The 21454-nt window shown below is 35.6% G+C and overlaps 1 long non-coding RNA gene across 1 annotated transcript; it reads right to left on the reverse strand.

Moving 5' to 3' along the window:
* Positions 1–6445: 6445 nt before the first annotated feature.
* LOC144578273 (uncharacterized) lies at positions 6446–21188 on the reverse strand. The gene is made up of 3 exons (XR_013523743.1): positions 21019–21188; positions 19222–19398; positions 6446–7906 (listed from the first exon to the last, which is right to left on the reverse strand). It is a non-coding gene; the product is annotated as an uncharacterized LOC144578273 (long non-coding RNA).
* Between the last annotated feature and the right edge of the window lie 266 nt (positions 21189–21454).

The raw sequence follows: 21454 nt of genomic DNA on the forward strand, positions 1-21454 counted from the left end.
CTTGTCTTAAATTATCATCACTTTGCAAATGTGTATCTTCTCCCAGACACTTCCCCATAACTGCAAATGCATATATCCAACTATATTTGGGATATCACCACTTAAATGCTTAAAAAAGATCTTAGATAGAACTTCACTTCTCTTCACAGAACTGCTTTTACTCCATCATTTCTGACCTCATAATAGCATCATATGCTAGTTGCTCAGACCAAACACCAGGTAATTTCCTTCTTCTTTCCTGTCCTGCCCACTAATAAATCACCACGTCTTACAAATTTTACTTCTGCAATGCCTAAAATCTATCTTCCTCCTTTTCCTTAACTTCTGTTCACTGACAATCCCAGGCCTCTATCCCATTCGGCCTGAAATACTCCAAATTTTGATGACTGCTTTCCTGTCAAAACTATTCTGTAGCCAGGTTGTCTTTCTAAATGAAAATGGAAACAATCACTACTCACATTAAAACTGTGAACATTTTCTGGTGACTTCAGAATACAGTACTTAATCAGGGAAATAAAGGCCCATCAAGATTCTGCACACCTGTCTACTTTCAACTTAGCACTTTCAACTCTCCTCCAAATTCCATTAACACTCTCTCTAGCTCTCATAGATATGTCTCAAGTGTAAACCTTGCAACATTATGTACTTTCTGCCTGGCTCTCACTTCTGCCTTCACAAGCACACACCACCACCCGTGCTTCCCTCTCACTATGCCTGGTTAACTTCCACTGATCTTTCATGTCTCACCTTGGATGTGACTTTCCTCATGAAAACTCTTTGACTCGTTAGAGGCCTATCCTATGTGCTAACAAGCACCCAGTAATGTGCTTCCATAGAATTTACATAAACAACTGTGGCTTCTTATAAATGAGTGTCTTCCAACCAGAATGTCAACTCAGTGATGGAAGGTACAATGTCTCATTGTTTCACTGTTATGTTTCTGCCTTTTAGCACAATTCTAGATACTACAGACAACAGTTAACATTTTTTTCAATAAATGGAGGAATACCTCCCTAATTAATCAAGAGTTATATGAAAACTTGCAAAAGAGAGTTTCAAAGTCTGTTTCTTACTAAGAAAACAAACAAAAAAAGCCAAAGACCATAAATTACGTTATCCTACAAAGCTCTACATGGTTTGATCCTCCCGTTTTTGACCTATTTTTGATTGTCTTCCTATGATTATTTCTTTTGCTTGTTCCAACAGAGCAGCTTTTGCCTTGTTAACTACACCTGGCACTGCCTTTATGATAGCCTTTTCTGTTGCTGTTCCCCTAACTGAAATGCTGTTCTAGAGATGTCCACATAATTTCCTCTTCCACGACTTACAGTCTCGACTTAAATCCCAGCATCTGAATGAGGTTTTCCTTGGATCATTATTTAAAGTTGCAACTCATTCCCACCAAACCCCAAACAAATACAGCTGGTGTCCCTGGTTTGTTTTCCTCATGAACAATTATAAATCTCTGACTTATTGTATTTTGCTTGTTTCCCCTTTTTATTTTCTATCTCCTCCCATCCCTTTATAATGTATGCTCCATAAGAGCAGTGGCTTTGATCTTTTTTGTTCATTGCTCTATCCTCAGCATAGAGCATGCTTGTCCTTGTTAAATAAATCAGTTAGAAATAAATATGCTTATGGTATTAATTCTGTTTCAGCTTGACTGGATCATGAGGTGCCAGGTATTTGATCAAATATCATTCTGATTGTGACTCTGAGAGTGGATTTTTGAATGAAATTAACATTTGAATCTGTAGACTGAATAAAGCAGATTGTCTTCTCTAATGTAGGTGGGGCTCCCCCAATCAAATGAAGGTGTGAATAGAACAAAAAGGCAATCCCTCTGTGAGAAAGAAAACTTTTCATGTCTGACTGCTGAGCTAAAATATCAGTCTTTTCCTGCCATTAGACTTGAACTGAAACACTGGCTCTTCTTGGGTATCAAGCCTGCCAGCTCTCAGACAAACTATACTACCAGTTTTCCTGGGCCTCCAGCTTGCCAACTGAAGATCTTGGGACTTTTCAGCCTCCATAATAGCATGAGCCAATTTCTTATAATAAATATATGTACATACATATATGGATAAGATTATTTTATTTATATTTTTAGATAATTGTATATGTTCTACATATATACATATTATCTAAAAATACATATACATTATGTTTATTATGGATCTGCAATTTATAAGAAATTGGCTCACGTGTGTGTGTGTGTGTGTGTGTGTGTGTGCGCGCGGACACGCATGTGCATGTGCGCACATTTCCTGTGTTTTCTGTTCCCTGTTCCTCTGGATAACCCTAATATAATGCTAATAAAAATAAGCAGCAAGTTAGTAAAACTTTAAATAAATAATTGCAAGATAAATTTAACCTATATACCTATATGTAGCTATATACTTTAATGCCTTTACTAATATCTACTATGATATCTACTATTTAGTACAATTTGTGCTGTTTATTCTACTATTTCAGGAATTATCACCACATTTTTTTTGCTAGTTTCTACTATTTATTGTCTTACGTTCATCAGGTTGGATTTTATGTGTATTTTCTATTACCCATAGATCACACTGGAGTTCAAGAGATACTTTTATTTACTGTGTTTCCTTAAATCCATGTTAAAATATATTGAGTATCAGTATCTGAGAATTATTCATGGTATTGCTGCCTTTACTTTGAAAATCTGGCTTACTGATATATAATTTCCTCTAATTAAAGATATTTTATTTTAAAAAATTTAAATATATGCAAAAGAAATAATTTATGCAAATACTATATCGAAATGTTCCACTTATCTGAATGTCATCAAATGACTTCCAATAAATGGGCTATTCATGACTTTGGCTATCGTTTATATGATTTGACATTATTTTAACGTGTGTTAGTGTTATTAGCAGAGTAGAGGCTGGTCTGCTTTCTTTTCTTTCTCATATCAACATATGGAGTTCATCTTCTCGCCTGAGACCTGCTGTATATCCACCATTCTTCATGATGGGGCCAAAAGAGTACCATATGTTTCACTCCTACAAATCCTGCTTTTTATTCTGTTCCATAAAAGGCAAGTAAACAGAACAATAAAGTTTCAAGTCTTGCTGAAACACGACTTAGTTCTTGTCTGCATTAGTATTTATGGCAAATGACACAAAGAATTGGCAGCAAAGGTCATCCATATCCCTACTATCACATATCGTCCTTGAGGAATAATAAATAATATGTGTGTTTCAAAAACTGAATGCACCAAAGCATCTCATTTGCTCTAATATGTTATTTAATCTGCATTTGCAGTTTGTAGTTCTAGATTCCTTTGACTGCTGCAGTCAGTGCCATGCTCCTGTCTCATCTTTTTTTTTTTGAGATGGAATCTAGCTCTGTCGCCCAGGCTGGAGTGCAGTGGCACAATATTGGTCACTGCAACCTCCGCCTCCTGGGTTCAAGCAATTCTCCTGCCTCAACTTCCTAAGTAGCTGGGATTACAGGCGACTGCCACCACACCAGCTAATTTTTGTCTTTTTAGTACAGACATGCTTTCTCTGTGTGGACCAGGCTGGTCTCGAACTCCTGACCTTGTGATCTACCGGCTCTGTTTCCCAAAGTGCTGGGATTACAAAAGTAAGTTATGGTCTTGCTGTCAACATTCCATGGGAGCCACAGCAACCTCAGGATGGACTGTCTCAGGTGCAGCAAAGCAGATGTGTTGAACTTGACTGTTACCATGATATTCATCAAGAGATGAATGGTTAACAATTGGGCTCCCAAAAGGCTTTAAATATGTGTTTTAAATAAATTTGTCTCTTACCTTTGGCCCAGGCACCTCACTTATAATTAATATTCATCAAAAGAGTGCTGAATCTCCATAGGCCGGTATGAAATGTATCCTTGAGTCTGATGTATTCTACCTTCTTGCTTAGTACTCAAATCTCCTCACACATGTTAATATTTGTGATGGAAAAAATAACTTCATATAATCTCTGTATACTTGGCAGATTCTATACCAAAATTTATACTGTTGTGCTCTAGTCCCTTATACTGAATAAAAATACAAAATTCAAATTGCAGTGTTGTATTATTTCTCTCAAAGTGTGATCTGTGGGTCAGCTGCATTAAAATAATGCAGAGTATGTCATAAAAATGTGTATTTCTGGAATCTACTCATTACTTACTGAATCTCCAGGGGTAGTTTACAAGAATCAACATTTCTAGTTTTGCCAGATTGTTTTTCAGTATACATAAGTCTGAGAAATCTTGGTTTAGAAATGCTTACTATAGACCATACATAAGATTTTTCCACCAGGTAAATAAGTTCACAATTATAACTTTTATTTTCTTGCAATAATTTCAAGGTACAACAAAAATGCTCTTCATTTCAATAAGAAACTATGCAAATATCTTGAAGATTCAAGAACATTGTACCAATGAATAAAGCTATCTTATGGGTCATTTCATATGGAAAATATTGTTTTATGTTTTTGTTTCATAATGTCACTTAAGTGTTAATAACTACAACTGACCATGTTGTATACTTATATAAAAGTTGTTTCTCTTGCTCAATGTTATGTGTGCATAGAATTTGAAAGGATGTGCATGCATGCATGTTTATGTACCTGTAGGTGTACATGCATAAGAAAACGCACATGCACACATATGGGCCCACATGCATGTGTGTATAGACATGAAAACATAACATCCACATACATAAGCATACCTACATTTGCACAAATACATGCATACACAGAAATGACATCATGTACAAAGCACACACATGTACATGTCCTTGTATACATACACATGTATATACATATACACTTGTGACACCCTTACTTCATACTGGAAACTCTTAAAAACATTGTAAGAGTTTAGTTATAATTTGTCTTGTTCTTTCTACAGTAATTTGTGACTCTTTGAAGTCTAGAAGATTTTGTAGTGCTAAAAGGTCTGTTTATATCTTCCTCAATCCACTTAGCTAAAACTGGTAATGATTTTATAGATTCTACTTTGAAGACAATTGTAACTGACACTTTAAAAAATGTATGGATACTGGGAAAAAAAGAATAAAAGTACAAAATAGAATGATGAAGAGGATCAGTTAATATGAGAAATGAAAAGAAAGGAAGATCAAAATGATGAACCTCAGAATGTACAGGCTTATAACCAAAAGCAACAGATTTACAGTGGGCAAAAGCTCACAGAGAATTCCTTCAAGTGGAAACTTGGAGAGTGTGGAATTTAAAAACTTCATATCACCCTAATTTTTCTTGGAATTAGTTTTCTTTACTTTGGATAATGATTTTTGAAATCTGTCATTTAAAAAAATAAAAGCTCCAAAAAGAGATTATATAAAAAATATCGATCTTTAAGTGTATGTTGATTTCTTCTTAAAAATAAGAACCTCTTATGAGTACATTACATTGTACAAATTTATTTTTCTTCCCCCTGACTTCTTCCTAGCTAGGGTAGAGGTAAAGAAAGCAATGACTTCCTGTTTTATCTATACTTTCTTTACATTGATGAGGACTTGAAAATATTTGAGTATATTTCTGTTAAAATGTTTGAATTCCTAAGTAGAGTATTGAATTTGGAAAATAAAAATCAAGACTTGATATTCTTCTATAATATCACAACATGGCCAAGCGCGGTGGCTCACACCTGTAATCCCAGCACTTTGGGAGGCTGAGGCGGGTGGATCACGAGGTCAAGAGATCGAGGCCATCCTGGTCAACATGGTGAAACACCGTCTGTACTGAAAATACAAAAATTAGCTGGGCATGGTGGTGCATGCCTGTAGTTTCAGCTACTCGGGAGGCTGAGGCAGGAGAATTGCCTGAACCCAGGAGGTGGAGGTTGCGGTGAGCCGAGATCGCGCCATTTCACTCCAGCCTGGGTAACGAGCGAAACTCCATCTCAAAAAAAAAAAAAAAAAAATCACAACACGTGAATTTTGGTCAAAAAGCAAGGGCAATCAAAGCCTTTAGTTAAAGTTTAGAAACTACATTGAAAAATGCAGCTATGATTTTTGAAAATTTAAAAAACGCCTACCTATATAAATGTGATTTTCTTACCGTACTATTCAAAATGTTAAAAGAAATCTTATTGGCATGAACTCTTACAAGAAATTTTTAAAGAATTTACAAAAATGAATGGGGGTGTTGATATCATGGATACTTTCAAATCTACCTCTTTGACATAAGTTTGACATTTCAGTAGTCTAAATTAACGACTTTAAGGTAATCTTGAATTTATTCTTACTAGCTTCATGATACATTTAAAATGAGAAGAGCACTAGTTACAAGTTATTGTCAATAAAATTTTTATTTATATGTATTACTCTTGGTACACTATATTTAAATATTTGGATATTCTAAGGTCCTTCATGTAGGGTCTTAGAATTAAAACTTCAACAGTGTTTTCTAGCTTTTATTGTAGAGATCTTTCACATCCTTGGTTAAGTTTATTTCTATTGTATTTTTTTTTTTTGGTAACTATTGTAAATAAAATTTCTTTCTTGCTTTCTTTTTGGATAATTCATTAGTGGCATGTAAGAATGCTGCTGATGGCTGGGTGCAGTGGCTCATGCCTGTAATCCCAGCAATTTGGGAGACCAAGGTTGGTGGATCATCTGAGGTCAAGAGTTCGAGACCAGCCTGACCAACATAGTGAAACCCTGTCTCTATTAAAAATACAAAAAAAAAGTTAGCTAGGCATGGTGGTGGGCACCTGTAATCCCAGCTACTCTGGAGGCTGAGGCAGGAGAATCATTTGATCCCAGGAGGCAGAAGTTGCAGAGCTGAGATCATGCCACTGCACTCCAGCCTGGGCAACACTATCTCAAAAATAAAAAAAGAATGCTACTGATATTTGCATGTTGATTTTGTATCCTGCAACTTTACTAAACTCACTTATTAATTCTAATAGCTTGTTGGTGGAGTCTTTTTAGTTTTATATATACACAGAGTCATGTGGTCTGCAAACTGGAATAATTTGACTTCTTTCTTTCTTTCTCTTGCCTAATTGCTTTGGCGTGAACTATTCTCTGTTGAATAAAAGTGATGAAAGTGAGCATTATTTTCTTGTTACATATCTTAGAGGAAAAGCTTTCACCTTTTCCCCGTTCAGTGTGATGTTAGCTCTGGGTTTGTCACACAGAGCCTTTATTTTGTTGAGGTATGTTCCTTCTATTACTAATTTGTTGGGAGGTTTTGTCATAAGGAAACATTGAATTATGTATGTTTATTAATTTGCATATGTTAAACCATCCTTGCATCCCATAGAGTATCCCACTTGATCATGTTGAATAATCTTTTTGATGTGTTGTTGAATTTGGTTTGCTGGTGTTTTTCTGAGGATTTTTTGAAGCAGACACAAATAAAATATTCCATGTTCATTGACTGGAAGATGTATTAGTCCATTTTCATGCTGCTGATAAAGACATACCCTAGGCTGGGTAATTTACACAGGAGAAAGGGTTTAATGGGCTTATAGTTCCATGTGGCCAGGGAGGCCTCACAGTCATGGTGGAAGGTAAGGAGGAGAAATAAGTCACATCATACATGGATGGCAGCAGGTGAAGAGAGAGCTTGTGCAGGGAAATTCCCATTTTAAAATATCAGATCTGTGAGACTTATTCACTACCATGAGAACAGCATGGGAAAGACCCACCCCCATGATTCAGTTACCTCTTAGTTGGTCCCTCTGACAACATGGGAATTCAAGGTGAGATTTGGGTGGGGGTGCAGTCAGGCCATATCATCCTGCCCCTGGCCACTCCCAAATTTTTTGTCCTCACATTTCAAAATTAATCATGCCTTCCCAGGAGTTCGCCAAAGTCTTAACTCATTTCAGCATTAACTCAAAAGTCCATAATCCAAAGTTTCATCTGATATAAGGCAAGTCTCTTTTGACAATGAGCCTGTAAAATAAAAAGCAAGTTAGTTACTTCCTAGATACAATGGAGGTACAGGCATTGGGTAAATATAACCATTTCAAGTGGGAGAAATTGGCCAAAACAAAGGGGCTATAGGCCCAAGGCAAGTTTGAAATCCAGTGGGGCAGTCAAATATTGAAAGTCCAAAATGATCTCCTTTGACTTCATGTCTAACATCCAGGTCATGCTGATGCAAGAGGTGGATTTCCATGGTCTTGGGCAGCTCCACCCTTGTGGTTTTCTGGGGTATAGCCTCCTTCCCAGCTGTTTTTATGGGCTGAAAAGTGAGTGTCTATAGCTTTTCTAGGCACACAGTGCAAGCTGTAGGTGGATCTACCATTCTTGGGTCTGGAGGATGGTGGCCCTCTTCTCATAGCTCCTCTAGGCAGTGCACCAGTAAGGACTCTATGTGAGGGCTTTGACCCTATACTTCCTTTTGGCACTGCCCTAGGAGAGGTACTCCCTGAGAGCCCAACCCCTAAAGCAAACTTCTTCCTGGAGATTCAGGCATTTCCATATATCCTTTGAAATCCAGGTGGAGGTTCCCAAACCTCAGTTCTTGACTTTTGTGTACCCACAGGCTCAACACCATGTGGAAGCTGCCAAGGGTTTGGGAAATGCACCCACTGAAGCCATGGTCCAAGCTGCACATTGGCCCCTTTCAGTCATGGCTAGCATGGCTGGGATACAGAACGCCAAGTCCGTAGACTGCACACAGCTCAGGGACCCTCGGCCAGGCCCACAAAACCGTTTCTTCCTCCTAGGCCTCTGGGCCTGTCATGGGAAAGGGTGTCATGAAGACCTCTGACATGCCCTGGAGACATATTCCCCATTATCTTGGGGCTTAACATTTGGCTCCTTTTTACTTTGCATATTTCTACAGCCAGCTTGAATTTCTCCTCCAAAAATCAGATTTTCTTTTCTATTGCATCATCAGGCTGCAAATTTTCCAAACTTTTATGTTCTGCTTCCCTTATGAAACTGAATGCCTTTAACAGCAACCAAGTCACTGTTGAATGCTTCACTACTTAGAAATTTCTTCCTCCAGATACCCTAAATTATCTCTCTCCAGTTCAGAGTTCTACAAATCTCTAGAGCAAGGCAAAATGCCACAAGTCTCTTTGCTAAACATAACAAGAAAAAGTTCCTCATCTCCATCTGAGATCACCTCAGCTTGGACCTTATTGTTCATATCACTACCAGCATTTTTATCAAAACCATTCAACAAGTCTCTAGGAAGTTCCAAACTTTCCCACGTTTTCCTGTCTTCTTTGAGCCCTCCAAGCTGTTCCAACCTCTTCCTATTACCCAGTTCCAAAGTCACTTCCACATTTGTGAGTATCTTTTCAGCAGTGCCCCACTCTACTGGTAACAATTTACTGTATTACTCGATTTTCACACTGCTGATAAAGACATACCCAAGACTGGTAATTTATACAGGAAAAGGGTTTTAAAGGACTTGCAGTTCCACGCGGCTGGGGAGACCGCGCAATCTTGGCAGAAAGCAAGAAGGAGCAAGTCATATCTTACATGGATGATGACAGGCAAAGAGAGAGACTGTGCAGGGTAACTTCCATTTTAAAACTATCAGATCTTTTTCCATTTTAAAACTATCAGATATTTTTCCATTTTAAAACTATCATATCTTTTGAGACTTATTCACCATCAAAAGACCAGCATGGGAAAGATCCACCTCCATGATTCAATTACCTCTCAGTGGGTCCCTCCCGCAACACATGGGAATTCAAGATGAGATTTGGGTGGGGACACAGCCAAACCATATCAGAATTAATATTGCTAAAATGTACATGTTACCCTAAATGATCTACAGATTTAGTGCAAACCCTATTAATGACATTGTTCACAGAAATGGGAAAAACAATCTCAACATTTACATGGAAATGCAAAAGATCTCAGATAGTCAAAGCAATCTCTAGCAAAAAGAACAAAGCTGGAGGCATAATACTATATGACTTCAAAATATACTACAAGGCTATAATAGAAAAATAACATGATACTGGCATAAAAAAGAGGCATAAGCAAATGGAACCTGAATAGAAAACCCAAAAATAAATCTATGCATATACAGTTAACAGATTTTTACCAAAGGCATGAAGAACAGACACTGGGGAGAAAAATCTCTTTAATAAATGGTGCTGGGAGAACTGGATATTCACATGCAGAAGAATGAGACTAGATTCCTGTCTCACACTATATATGTAAATGAACTGTAAATGAGTTAAAGACTTAAATGTAAGATCCCAAACTATTAACCTACTATGGGAAAACATAGGGGATATGCTTCATGAAATTGGACTGGGCAAAGATTTTTTAAATAAGACCTCAAAAGCATAGGAAAGAGAAGCAAAAATTAGACATATCAGTTACATGAAACTAAAAAGCTCTTGCACAGCAAAGGAAATAATCGATAGAGTTAAAAGACAACTTACAGGTTAGAAGAAAGTATTTGCAGACTACTTGCCCAGCAGGAGATTCATATCCAGAATATATAAGGAACTCAAACAACTCAATAGCAAAAAAACCAAATAATCAATGGGCAAAATATTTCTGAATAAATGTTTCTCAAAAGAAGGCACACAAATGGCCAACAGATACACAGAAAAATGCTTCACATCATTAATCATCATGGGAATGCAAATGGAAACCACAATGAGACATCACTTCAGTTAAAATGGTTATTACCAGGGAGATTAAAAAGTAACAAATGCTGACAAGGATGTGGAGAAATAGGAACTCTTATGCACTGTTGATGGAAATGTAAATTAGTATAGTCATTATGTTTGTAAATTACAACAGTATTGAGGCTCTCAAAAAATAAAAATAGAACTCCATATGATTTAGCAATACCATTTCTGGGTATATAAAAAAGAAATGAAAACAGTATGTTAAAGAAATATCTGTAATTTTATGTTTATTGCAGCACTGTTTAAAATGGCCAAGGTATGGAACCTACATAAATGAGTGTCTGCGGATAAATGGATAAATAAAATGTGATGTATGTATGACACATTAATAGTGTTCCATTTTGTATGAGTGTGGGTATACACACACACACGTGTGCATGCACACACACACACACACACACACACACACACACATAGTTACAAAACAATGAAATCCTGTCATTTGTGGCAAGGTAACATGGATGAACCTGGAGGACATTATGTTAAGTTAAATCAGCCAGGTATAAACACTTCATGATCTCACTCACATGCGAAATTTTTAAAAGTTGATTTCATAGAACTAGAGGGTAGAATAGTTGTTATCAGAGGCTTGGGATGGTTGAGGGGAAAAAACGGGAAATGTTGGTTAATGCCTTCAAAGTTACGGTTAAGAAGAATAAGCTTTGGTTTTCCATTGTACATTAGAGTGACTACAGAAAATAAGGCAGTATTATTTCAAGACAGCTAGAAGAAAAGATTTTAAATATCACTACAAAGAAATAATAAATGTTCAAAGTGATAGATATGGTAATTACCCTGATTTGATCATTATACAGTGTATACACACAGTGAGTCATCACAATGTACTTCATAAATATATACAATTATGTGTCAATTATAAATTTAAAAACTGATAAAGAATTAAAATTTTACAACCTATTTGTCAAACATTGTAGTTATTTTGTTGATTGCATTTAATGATAGCAGTCATATAAATATACATAATGTATATATGAAGTTCCCTAAGCAACTTGAAAACATATACATTATTTTGAAATAAATCACCACTCCCCAAATTATCAAAAACCCATCTCCTTTCAGTTAGCTCATTGTTTCATATTTTAAAAATACTTTATAGGGGCCATACATAATCTAAAAATATTTAAATTTTTTTGTTTCCAAACTGTTTTATATTTAGTGTTATAAAATTAGTTGATTTAAAAACCCATCTCCTCAGCATTTCATTCATTTGTTGTACTTAAAATTGCTATGCATTCTATTTGGAATAATGATTATATAATCTTGACCCTAGAGTAATGTGGTATAGTATTTTTTTCATTTTTGTAGTGCACACTTACATAAAAAAAATTATATAAAGAGAAAAGATAATGAAATCATGTGATTACTTCAGGCATCACAATTCCTCAGGAAATAACAAATATTCCTTTTTAGTCTTATAAAGTCTGTCCTATTTTCTTGTCCTGGCTTCATGAAGATATGGCCGAAGTAATACTTCCTTAAGCAACTTGAAATTTTTAAGAGTTGTGGATAGATTTTACAGAATTATGGGTACTAACAGTAAATGACAGCTATTGCAAATAACTCATTCTTTTAGGTATTGGGGAAAATATTATGATAACATCATTGTAAAGGCCAAAGACTTAATGAGACATAACTATAAGACAAGGGGAAGACATAATGATTTTTAAAATTCGCATACTGACCTGTATATCAAGTAAAGTAATAGTAAAGGACACTTGCTATGATTTTCGTAAAAGCTAATATGGAAATCTATACTGTCATTGCCACTTGAGAAGGTGGAAAGACATTCTTGCAATTAGCCATTGATAAATGTCTGCAAATTAGAATGAAACGGCAATTTTTGTCTATAGAATGTTTATCTGCCCTGTCAAATATGAAATGAAACATATTCTACTTCTACGTGTCAGAATAATGTTCTTGAATTTCAGGCCATTATATTTTCTGTCTCAAGAAATTTGGCTCCAGGTTTGCTGTGAATATAGTATAAGGACAAATCACTTGAATTTATAGTATAACTCTAATTATGATTTCATTTTATGTGTGTGATTATGATGCTAGGAAGATAAGCTTTTTATGGTAAGGTTGTTTTTGAGTTATTGATTTTGCTTATTAGAAAATATATTTTCCATAAGCATTCCACCTAAAACAGGTGTCTGAACTAAAATTTACTAAACTTCTTGATGTGTGAGTGAGTGGGGGTGCATTTGTGTGTATATCTGTTTGCCTGCCTCCAACAAACAACGCAATTTTGTTAGTTTACTTTTGAAGGATTAAGTAGTAACAGGTTATGACATTTCTTATTTGTATTTTTACATTGCTATTATTGATTTCTCATGTATTTACCCTAATAGAGTAATATATCATTTGTCAGGGGTGTTTATGCATAAAATACACAAACACACACACAAAAAGTCCTGGGAAGTCACATATTGAGATAGTTAAGTCTAGTAGTGAGTATAACTTCCAATGGAGAGAATTCCATCCATGAGAAACTGAGATTACATTAAATAATTTGTCCTAGATTGTATAGCAACTAATTGGGAAAACAGGCTTATAAAGTGAAGCAATTTGGCTAGAGGAACTCCATTTCGCTGTTTCTGTTCTTTGAACTATCCAAAGTGGGCTGCAAACCCTATAATACACTGTTTAATTTTGCTTTAAATTCTCATTTAGCATTTCCTCAATATATTTTGAAACAATTTAGACTAAGAGAAGAGTTGCAAAGACAGTATAGAGAGCTCCTTTGTAGCTTTTACCCAGTTTCCTATAATGTTAACATCTTGCATAAATACTGTACAATTATTGAAACTAGGAAATTAACTTTTTTTTGGTAGAGACAAGGTCTCATTATGTTGCCCAGTCTGGTCTCCAACTCCTAACCAAGGAATCCTCCTGCTTCAGCCTCCCATAATGTTGGGATTACAGGTGTGAGCTACTACACCCAGTCATGAAATTAACTTTGGTACAAAATTATTAACTAAACTCATTTCTCATTTCATTAGTTTTCTCATTTCATCCATTTTTCCACAAGTGTTCTTCTTCTATTCTGGGATCCAATCCAAGATGCCACATTACATTTAGTTCTCCTCTTAATCTCATCCAATCTTTTCCTTATCTTTTGCATGATCTTAACACTTTCAAAGAGCATGACCTGATACGTTGTAAGATGTTTTTCAATTTTTGTGTGACTGCTGCTTTCCTAGTAGTAGAAGGAGGTTATGGATTTTGAAGAAAGTATCACAGAGGTGTTGTCTGTGTTCAGACATCATATCAAGAGTGCATGGTGTTTATGTCTCATTGGTGGTTACGTTAACATTTACCAGTTGATTAGGGTGATGTCTCCCAAATTTCTCCACTGTTAGCATTTTTCTTTTTGTAATCAGTAAGTATTCAGTATGAGATACTTTAAGCTATTGAATGCACTGTTTTGCAAACTTTTGTTTTCTGATTTCAGCATTTGTCTTCTGACCCAGCATTTACCGCTGGGTCTTGGCTCCAATGATTACTACATTTCTCTAATGGTGATATTATGTTTCCTTCATCACTTTTATATTTATTAATTGAAATTTCTCTATAAGAATGAGTTGACCCTTATCCTTCCCACTTATCTTTAAATACATTTAACAACAGGAAAAATATAACGTTGCCCCCATGTTTATCAATTTTGGCACTAATTTCTTTCCAGTGATCCATGTTTTCATATGAAATAACTTTTCCTCTGCTCAAAGAAAATCCTTTACCATTTCTTACAATGGAGATATACAAAGAACACATTCTTTCAGCTTTGTTGTTCTGCATACTTTTTTTATTTGGACTCCAGTAAAAGATTTTCACCATGCAAAGCATTCTAGGCTGGAAGTTTTATTCTTTCAGCCCTTTAAACATGTTTTTTCCACCTTATTCCAGCTTGAATAGTTTATGAAGAAAAATCTACATTAAATGCTGTCTTTATTCCTTCATACCAAAGACTGTTGACATTTTTCTATAAAGGTCAAGATTGTAAAGATTTTCAGGTTTTGCAGGAGTCACATACTGACTCTGTTACATATTCTTCATTTAAAAAAATAAATGTAAAAGTATTCTTAGCTTTTGAGTGATGGAAGAACAACACAGGCCAAATTTGGCACACGGACCACAGTTTGCTTACCCCTACTTTATGTATTTTTTTCTCTTGCTGGTTTTGAGGATTTCTGTCATTCTCTTTCTCTATATATATTTAATTTAACTACAGTGTGCCTTGGTTGTAGTTACCCACATGTTTCATCTATGTGATTGTCATTGAACTTCTTGGGTTTATACGCTTAGATTCACCAAATCTGGAAAAACCTTGGCTATAAATTTAAATTTTTTTTTCTTACCCTAACTCTTTAAAACTGTTAATCTTGTCTCATAAGTCATTTTTCCTGTACTTTTTCTCTTTCATTCTCTCTATTTTATTTTGGATAGTTTTTGATACTATGCCTTTAAGTTTACTGATTTTTTTTTCTGTAGTAGAAATGTAATTTCTACTAATTACATTTGGTTATTTTATGTATTTTCCACTTCTCATTATGTTCATGCTTTTTTTTAAATCTCTGAGCATGTTTAAAATAGATTTTATAGTGTTTGTTCATGAATGCCCCCATTTTTGTCATTTTTGGAAATATTTATATTGATGACTATATCATCTTGTTATAAATTTCATTTTTCTGATTCTTCATGTGTTATTTTTTCAGTTGATTTTTGTGGATGTTATGTTGTTAAGTGCATTTATTGTCTTTATTTAAAGAGTGATGGACATCGTTAGGCAGTTATTTGTCAACTTCAAATAAAGATTTTTCAAAGCTACTTTTTGTTTTACCTTTTAAATATTTTTTAAGGGCCAGCCTAGAGCAGTATTTAATTTAACCCTAATATGAAGGCATTACCTTCTGGAGTCTCTACACAATGTTCTACATATTGATTTGTCCCTATTCTGCATGATTAGAGCTAGAATAATTACCAGTTTTGTGTGATTCTTGGGACTTGTTTGGCTTACAACTCCCTGGTCATTGCTCTTTCCTTAGAAGATGTTCTTTGCCTGCCTTTTGGGGGTTGATTCCTCTGTGCAGAATGCAATTTCACGAAAAACTCAGAGATCCCTAAGCAGATTATTGGAACTATTTCTCTGTATATGTCTCTCATCTTGCATTTTCTACCTTGTAAATTCTAGTCATCTCAGCCCCCTAAAAGTCCAATCCTCATATAGTCAACAGAGCAAAAACAGTGATTTCTGTTTGGGTTTCCCCTCCCTGTGTTGCATTCTAGAAACTGTCTCCAGGCACAAAGCTACTGCAATTTGTTTCCCTAATTCTAGAAATAACAGACCTGCACTGCCTATTGTCTAACATCTAAATATCTTTATTTTATATAATTTGTTGAGTTTTCTAGTTGTTATAGTAGAAAGAGGAGTCCAGGCCCTATTACTCCTTGTGTCCTGACCACTGGAAAATCTTGAGCAGAAGAGTGCTAAAACTAATGGACCTGTCCCTTGTCCCTCAAAACTGCTGACTGAAATCTAGCACTGACTATCTGTTTATGCCCAGGTGCTCACCTGTGACTTTTCTTTTCCTGTTCCTTTGATTACAGCTATCATCCAGTATTTGACTTCTTTGTGTCAAAGAGGCTAACAGACATTTTGCTCCATCATTTCCCATGGCAAAGCATCAAATATAAAACAAGAAATATATAGGAATGGCTGAGGTTTTATAGCATCCAATTAAACTGATAGATAATCTCCACATTTAACTATGTGTACTAAAACTGAACCTTTAAGAACTTCACTGAAAAGATTTAACATCATCATGTCATAGAATTGTGCCCGTCATGCATAATTGATAAATATTTATCTATAGAATGAATGAACACATTAATGCCTATAGTCATTTGCAGGTGTTGAGATACTACTTTTTAGTTACAAAACCTGATATTTTTCTCTGATTTAATAGTGGGCTGGGCATGACAGCTCACACCTGTAATCCCAGCAATTTGGGAAGCCAAAGCAGGAAGGTCATCTGAGGTCAGGAGTTTGAGACCAGCCTGGCCAACATGGTGAGACCCCATCCCTACTAAAAGTACAAAAAATTAGTCAGGCATGGTGGTGGGTGCCTGTAGTCCCAGCCACTCAGGAGACTGAGGCAGGAGAATCTCTTGAACCTGGGAGACCGAGGATGCAGAGAGCTGGGATTGAGCCACTGCACTTGAGCCTGGGAAACAGGCTCCATCTAAAAAAAATAAAAATAAATAAATAAAAATAAAAGTAACTTGGTCTTTTACATCATATTCCCTTTCTCATGTCTGGTTGTATAATGAACTAGAGCTGTAAGATTCTCCCTATGGAACATAGAAGTGATTTGCCTTTAAAGCCTTCCATTTTAATGTAGTATAGTGTAGCTATTCACACAGACAGACTCTAAAGCCAGACTGCTGGGAAAGGGAGGGAAAAGGAGGAAAGAGATTAAGATGGGGAATGAAAAGAGAGGATTATTTGATAGACAAATAACAAGTTTAGATTAAACATGTAAAACATATGTTTTGTTTCTCCACTCTCCTTTCTTTAAAATGACTTCATTTTCTGAGTTTTGGTGAATATGATTTCTTTTCCACTTTGAATCCCTCAGAAGGCAATAATCCTTACAGTGTCAAAGCCAAGCTTTCAAGCACTGACTTCTGCCTTTGTAGTTAAGGTGTTCACAAAATTGCAGTTAGATACATGAGTGAATAGATGCACTCGCACTTTCCACTCATAAAGAATAAAGGCAACTTAACATTCTTTATCCTCCTTTATTTAGCCTGAAAGTCTCGGGACTTTTCTAGTTACAAATTTTAGATTCTTAAAATGGTAAGCACACTTAGCAAAACAGAACTGACTTCTGATATTTCTATGTATAGCCTTTCTGGATTAACACATTTCAATTTCTTGTCCAATAGTATTATTTTGCTTTGATTTAATCAGAAATCAAAAGCAATGATAAAATTCATGGCAAGATAAATCAAATGTGACCTTACTCTCTATTGAGTTGCCACTGGATAGACAATGTTCACTTACTATTACCTGCTAGTCCATTAAAATGGTTATGAAACAGATTATTTTATAAACAATAATAGTGAGAAAATCCTGGCTCCAAAAGTATGCTACGCTACTACTTTATTATTTGATTATTTAGAAGGAGACTTAATTATCTTTGTTATAAACATCAAATTGCAAATTATATATATATATATACATACACATACATATATATGCACACACATATATATACACACACACCTATATATGTGTGTATATAGATATATATATAAAACATCAAATGCTTAAAATTCCTTTTAAATATGGCAGTGAGACATTTGCTACTGATTGATATAAATCTCTTCCTGTCATATTTAAGAGGAATTTTCAGTTAAAAGCTTTCAGTTTGGGATGGTTTAGATTACTAAGATATTTAGGAAATGGAAGTATGTGTGCGTGTCTGTCTGTGTGTACATATGCTAAATTTTATCGTTGTACCTCAGAGTAGAAAACTGAACCTTATCAAATAGGGTCCCTTCAAATTTTTCCTACTATAGTAAGCTTAGGGCTCCTTCCTCTTCCTATCCCCATTGCCCCACTGTGGTATAAATTCTAAATTTAAGGGAATAAAAGCAATCTAACAGAATGTGATGAAAGCAAGCTATAAGAATCTAGTCCTTGGATTACATCTATCCATAGTTGGCATCTACTGTGATGACTATTAAAAATAAAAATAGCTAACATTTATTAAACACTTAATGTAGCCCTATGCTAGCTAGGCCCTTTACATATCTGAATTCACCCAGCCTTCATAACAGTCCATGAAGTAGGTACTATTATTACAATATGTGTTTTATAGATAGGAAAACTGACGTACAGAGTTTAAAAACTGGGCCAGGTTTATGTAGCACTTAAGAAACAGAGCTGGAGCTTGAACACAATAGTGGAATTTTGGAACTGGAGCTTGGAATCTCCGTGCTCAGCAGGCTCTCCCTCTGTCTACCCCTTCCATATAATCAACCCTCCACATCAAAACAAGCTGAAGCTACTGTGTTATATTTGGAAGGTAATGTAACACATTCCACAGTGGCTTCCTCATCACTTCCTCTGCAGACTGCCGGCTCTCTAGGTCCCAGCTGTGCCACTCATGTGCAATACATATGACATAAAATGACTTGTCTGCTCAATCCTAGAAGCTAGTGAGATTTACGGGGCCTCTGGGCTTCATGTCCATCAGCCAAATAACTCCATGTAAACCTCACTATGTATTCACAGAGTCGTGGTTTCGGGAGTGTTCTAAGTGTATATAGTATTCCAGTCTGAAAGCTGCATGTTCTCTGACTCTACCCAGGGGTGTAGTCAAAATCATTTCTAATTTTAGGGAACACTGGTCCATAGCTATCTTTCTTTTCTTACTCTATCTCATAACTTCCTCTCTGGTGCTCTATTGACATTTACCAGATAAGGAAAATTAATTCTAAAGATATGTATTTTTCTCTGTTATTTTAGGTCAGGAATTTAACTCTTAATTTAGAAAAAAACCTTACCATGCAACTGAAGTTTTTGTCTTGAGGCAGTTGGGTCTCCCTTGAATTCAAAAGTACATTTTGAAATTCAGAACTTGAGTCCTTACTTATTTCTCATTGTTTTATTTATTTATTATCTTTTCTTTATTGTTGTATCTTTCCTTTCTTGGGGCAGTGAAACTAAAATACAACGTCTCCCTGAAATGAGAAGGGTGATGTGGAGAAGAAATTCAAAATTAAAAACACATTGGGTAAGAATCCAAAATATTCCATCATGACTTCAAAGCTCTAATTTTAAAGAATTGGAGAATTATCTCTATTAGTATCAGCAGTCATCTTATGTAAAAGTCACTTAGTGGCCTCTTTCCTTCAAAAGAGTGGGAGTGTTGGGACAAATTCTAAGAAACGTTAAGAATCATAACATTGCTTCTGAGTTTTAGAAGAGAGAAGGAAAAGTGAAAATATTTTAAAGGAGCCAGAAATCTGTGGTTCTGGTTCCAGTTCTGCCAATGACTAGTTGTGTTGCCAAAAACCAGTCACTCGAATCTTAATCTGTGAATTACTCAACTAACATTTCTGGAGCATCATCTATGAGTCAGACATGTTATTTGTTTAATCATCACAACCCTAGTGCAGTCAGAGAGTTTAAATAACTCGTCCAGTATCTGATAGGAGGTAACTGGCAAAACTGCAGATGAAGGAAGGCATGTATTTTCCAATATAATATTTTCAGATATCTAAAAATCCCATCTAGGTCAAAATACTCTATAATTCTGAGTGGGAGTTAGCGGAAAAGTCTCAAAGATTTTGTTGGGAGGCTTTAAAGGTTTTATATATTTTACTGTGATCTGTTGCAAAATATTGTCTTTGGATGATAAAACTGGATCCTTGTTTGCCAATACACTCTACAGAAGGCCTTCCCTCTTCTTTGCATCTCTTATTTTGTATGCAGTACCTGTGTTTTATCATGTCTTTTAAATATTTTTACACACACAAGCCTTACTAACCTCTCCAACATTTGTTAATAATATCCATTTTCCTAGTGATGGTTGTCATGGACCCAAAAGTGTGCAATTTATATCTATCTATCCCCTCCAGGGCTATATTCCCCATTCCCATTAGGCAGTGTGTAATGTTTTCCTACCATGCATGCTGTCAGGCTGATACCACCAGTGAAATATGTGAATTAATACAAAAGCTAACATCATTTTAACATTATAAAAATGTCATTTTTAAAGGGACAGCATACAATGATAAACAACACTTGGGTTTGTGTTGAAAATCAGATAATAGAGATGGTTTTCTTGTTCCCTTGGAGAAAACATTATTATGCAAACACTTTTCCATTTACGTTTGCAATGAAACACTCGGTTGATTTGCAAATGTGAATGAATTTTTTTTCCAGAACTTCTAAATAATGACTTCTTGTCTAATTGACAGCTGGAACAGTATTGCACATAATTTAATTTTCTAAAACTCAGAACTTAGAGCTTTGGTTGTCTGGAAATGGAAAGAGATTTTTTCTTTCAGTGGATGGAGGTAAAAAGTTTAGTTGTGAGTTCTACAAAAACAAAACAAAACACCAACAACTCTTAAAAGATCCATGTAGCCTCTAGCTTGTAATTTAATTTTTCAGGTCCATTTTTATTATTTTTTGGCCAAAATTTTCTCATTTCTCTATCATCACTTGTGTAGTCTGGAAAATAATATGAAAGAGACTCATAGGTCTGGATAAATACTGGAGAACCCTTGTAAAAGCCCCTTATACCCCTTACACATAAACTTCGGAGAAATAATAAACATAGTATGATATCTTACAGTTTGTACAAAATTTTTGTCCATGTTGAGAAGAAATGATAGTATAATAGCCCTCAATTTCAGCAAAGCAGAATTTCCAGTCTCTGTTTAGCTTTCTTTCTCTGGTGCAGAGGTTCTCAAACTGCTGTACATTGCAATCACCGAGGGAGTTTTAAAACTATGAGTTCTATCACTAGAGATTCTGATGTCATAAGGCACTGCCTGGGCACCTAGGTCACTGAAAGTACTCCAAGCTGACACTAAGGTGTAGTCAAGGCTAAGAATCATTTTTGTGAATGTTTTGTAAATTCTCAAGACATGCTCACTCATCATGCTGGGCTGCTGATCCTACCACCTCATGTACTCGGGTGCCTCACTCTCCTTTCTCTTCAGGAAGCAACCTAGACAGGAGCTATCCTCAAGGCCATGGCACTCTGTTATCAGCCTGCTGCACCTG

Source organism: Callithrix jacchus, chromosome 11, assembly GCF_049354715.1.
Source record: "Callithrix jacchus isolate 240 chromosome 11, calJac240_pri, whole genome shotgun sequence".
NCBI lineage: Eukaryota > Metazoa > Chordata > Mammalia > Primates > Cebidae > Callithrix > Callithrix jacchus.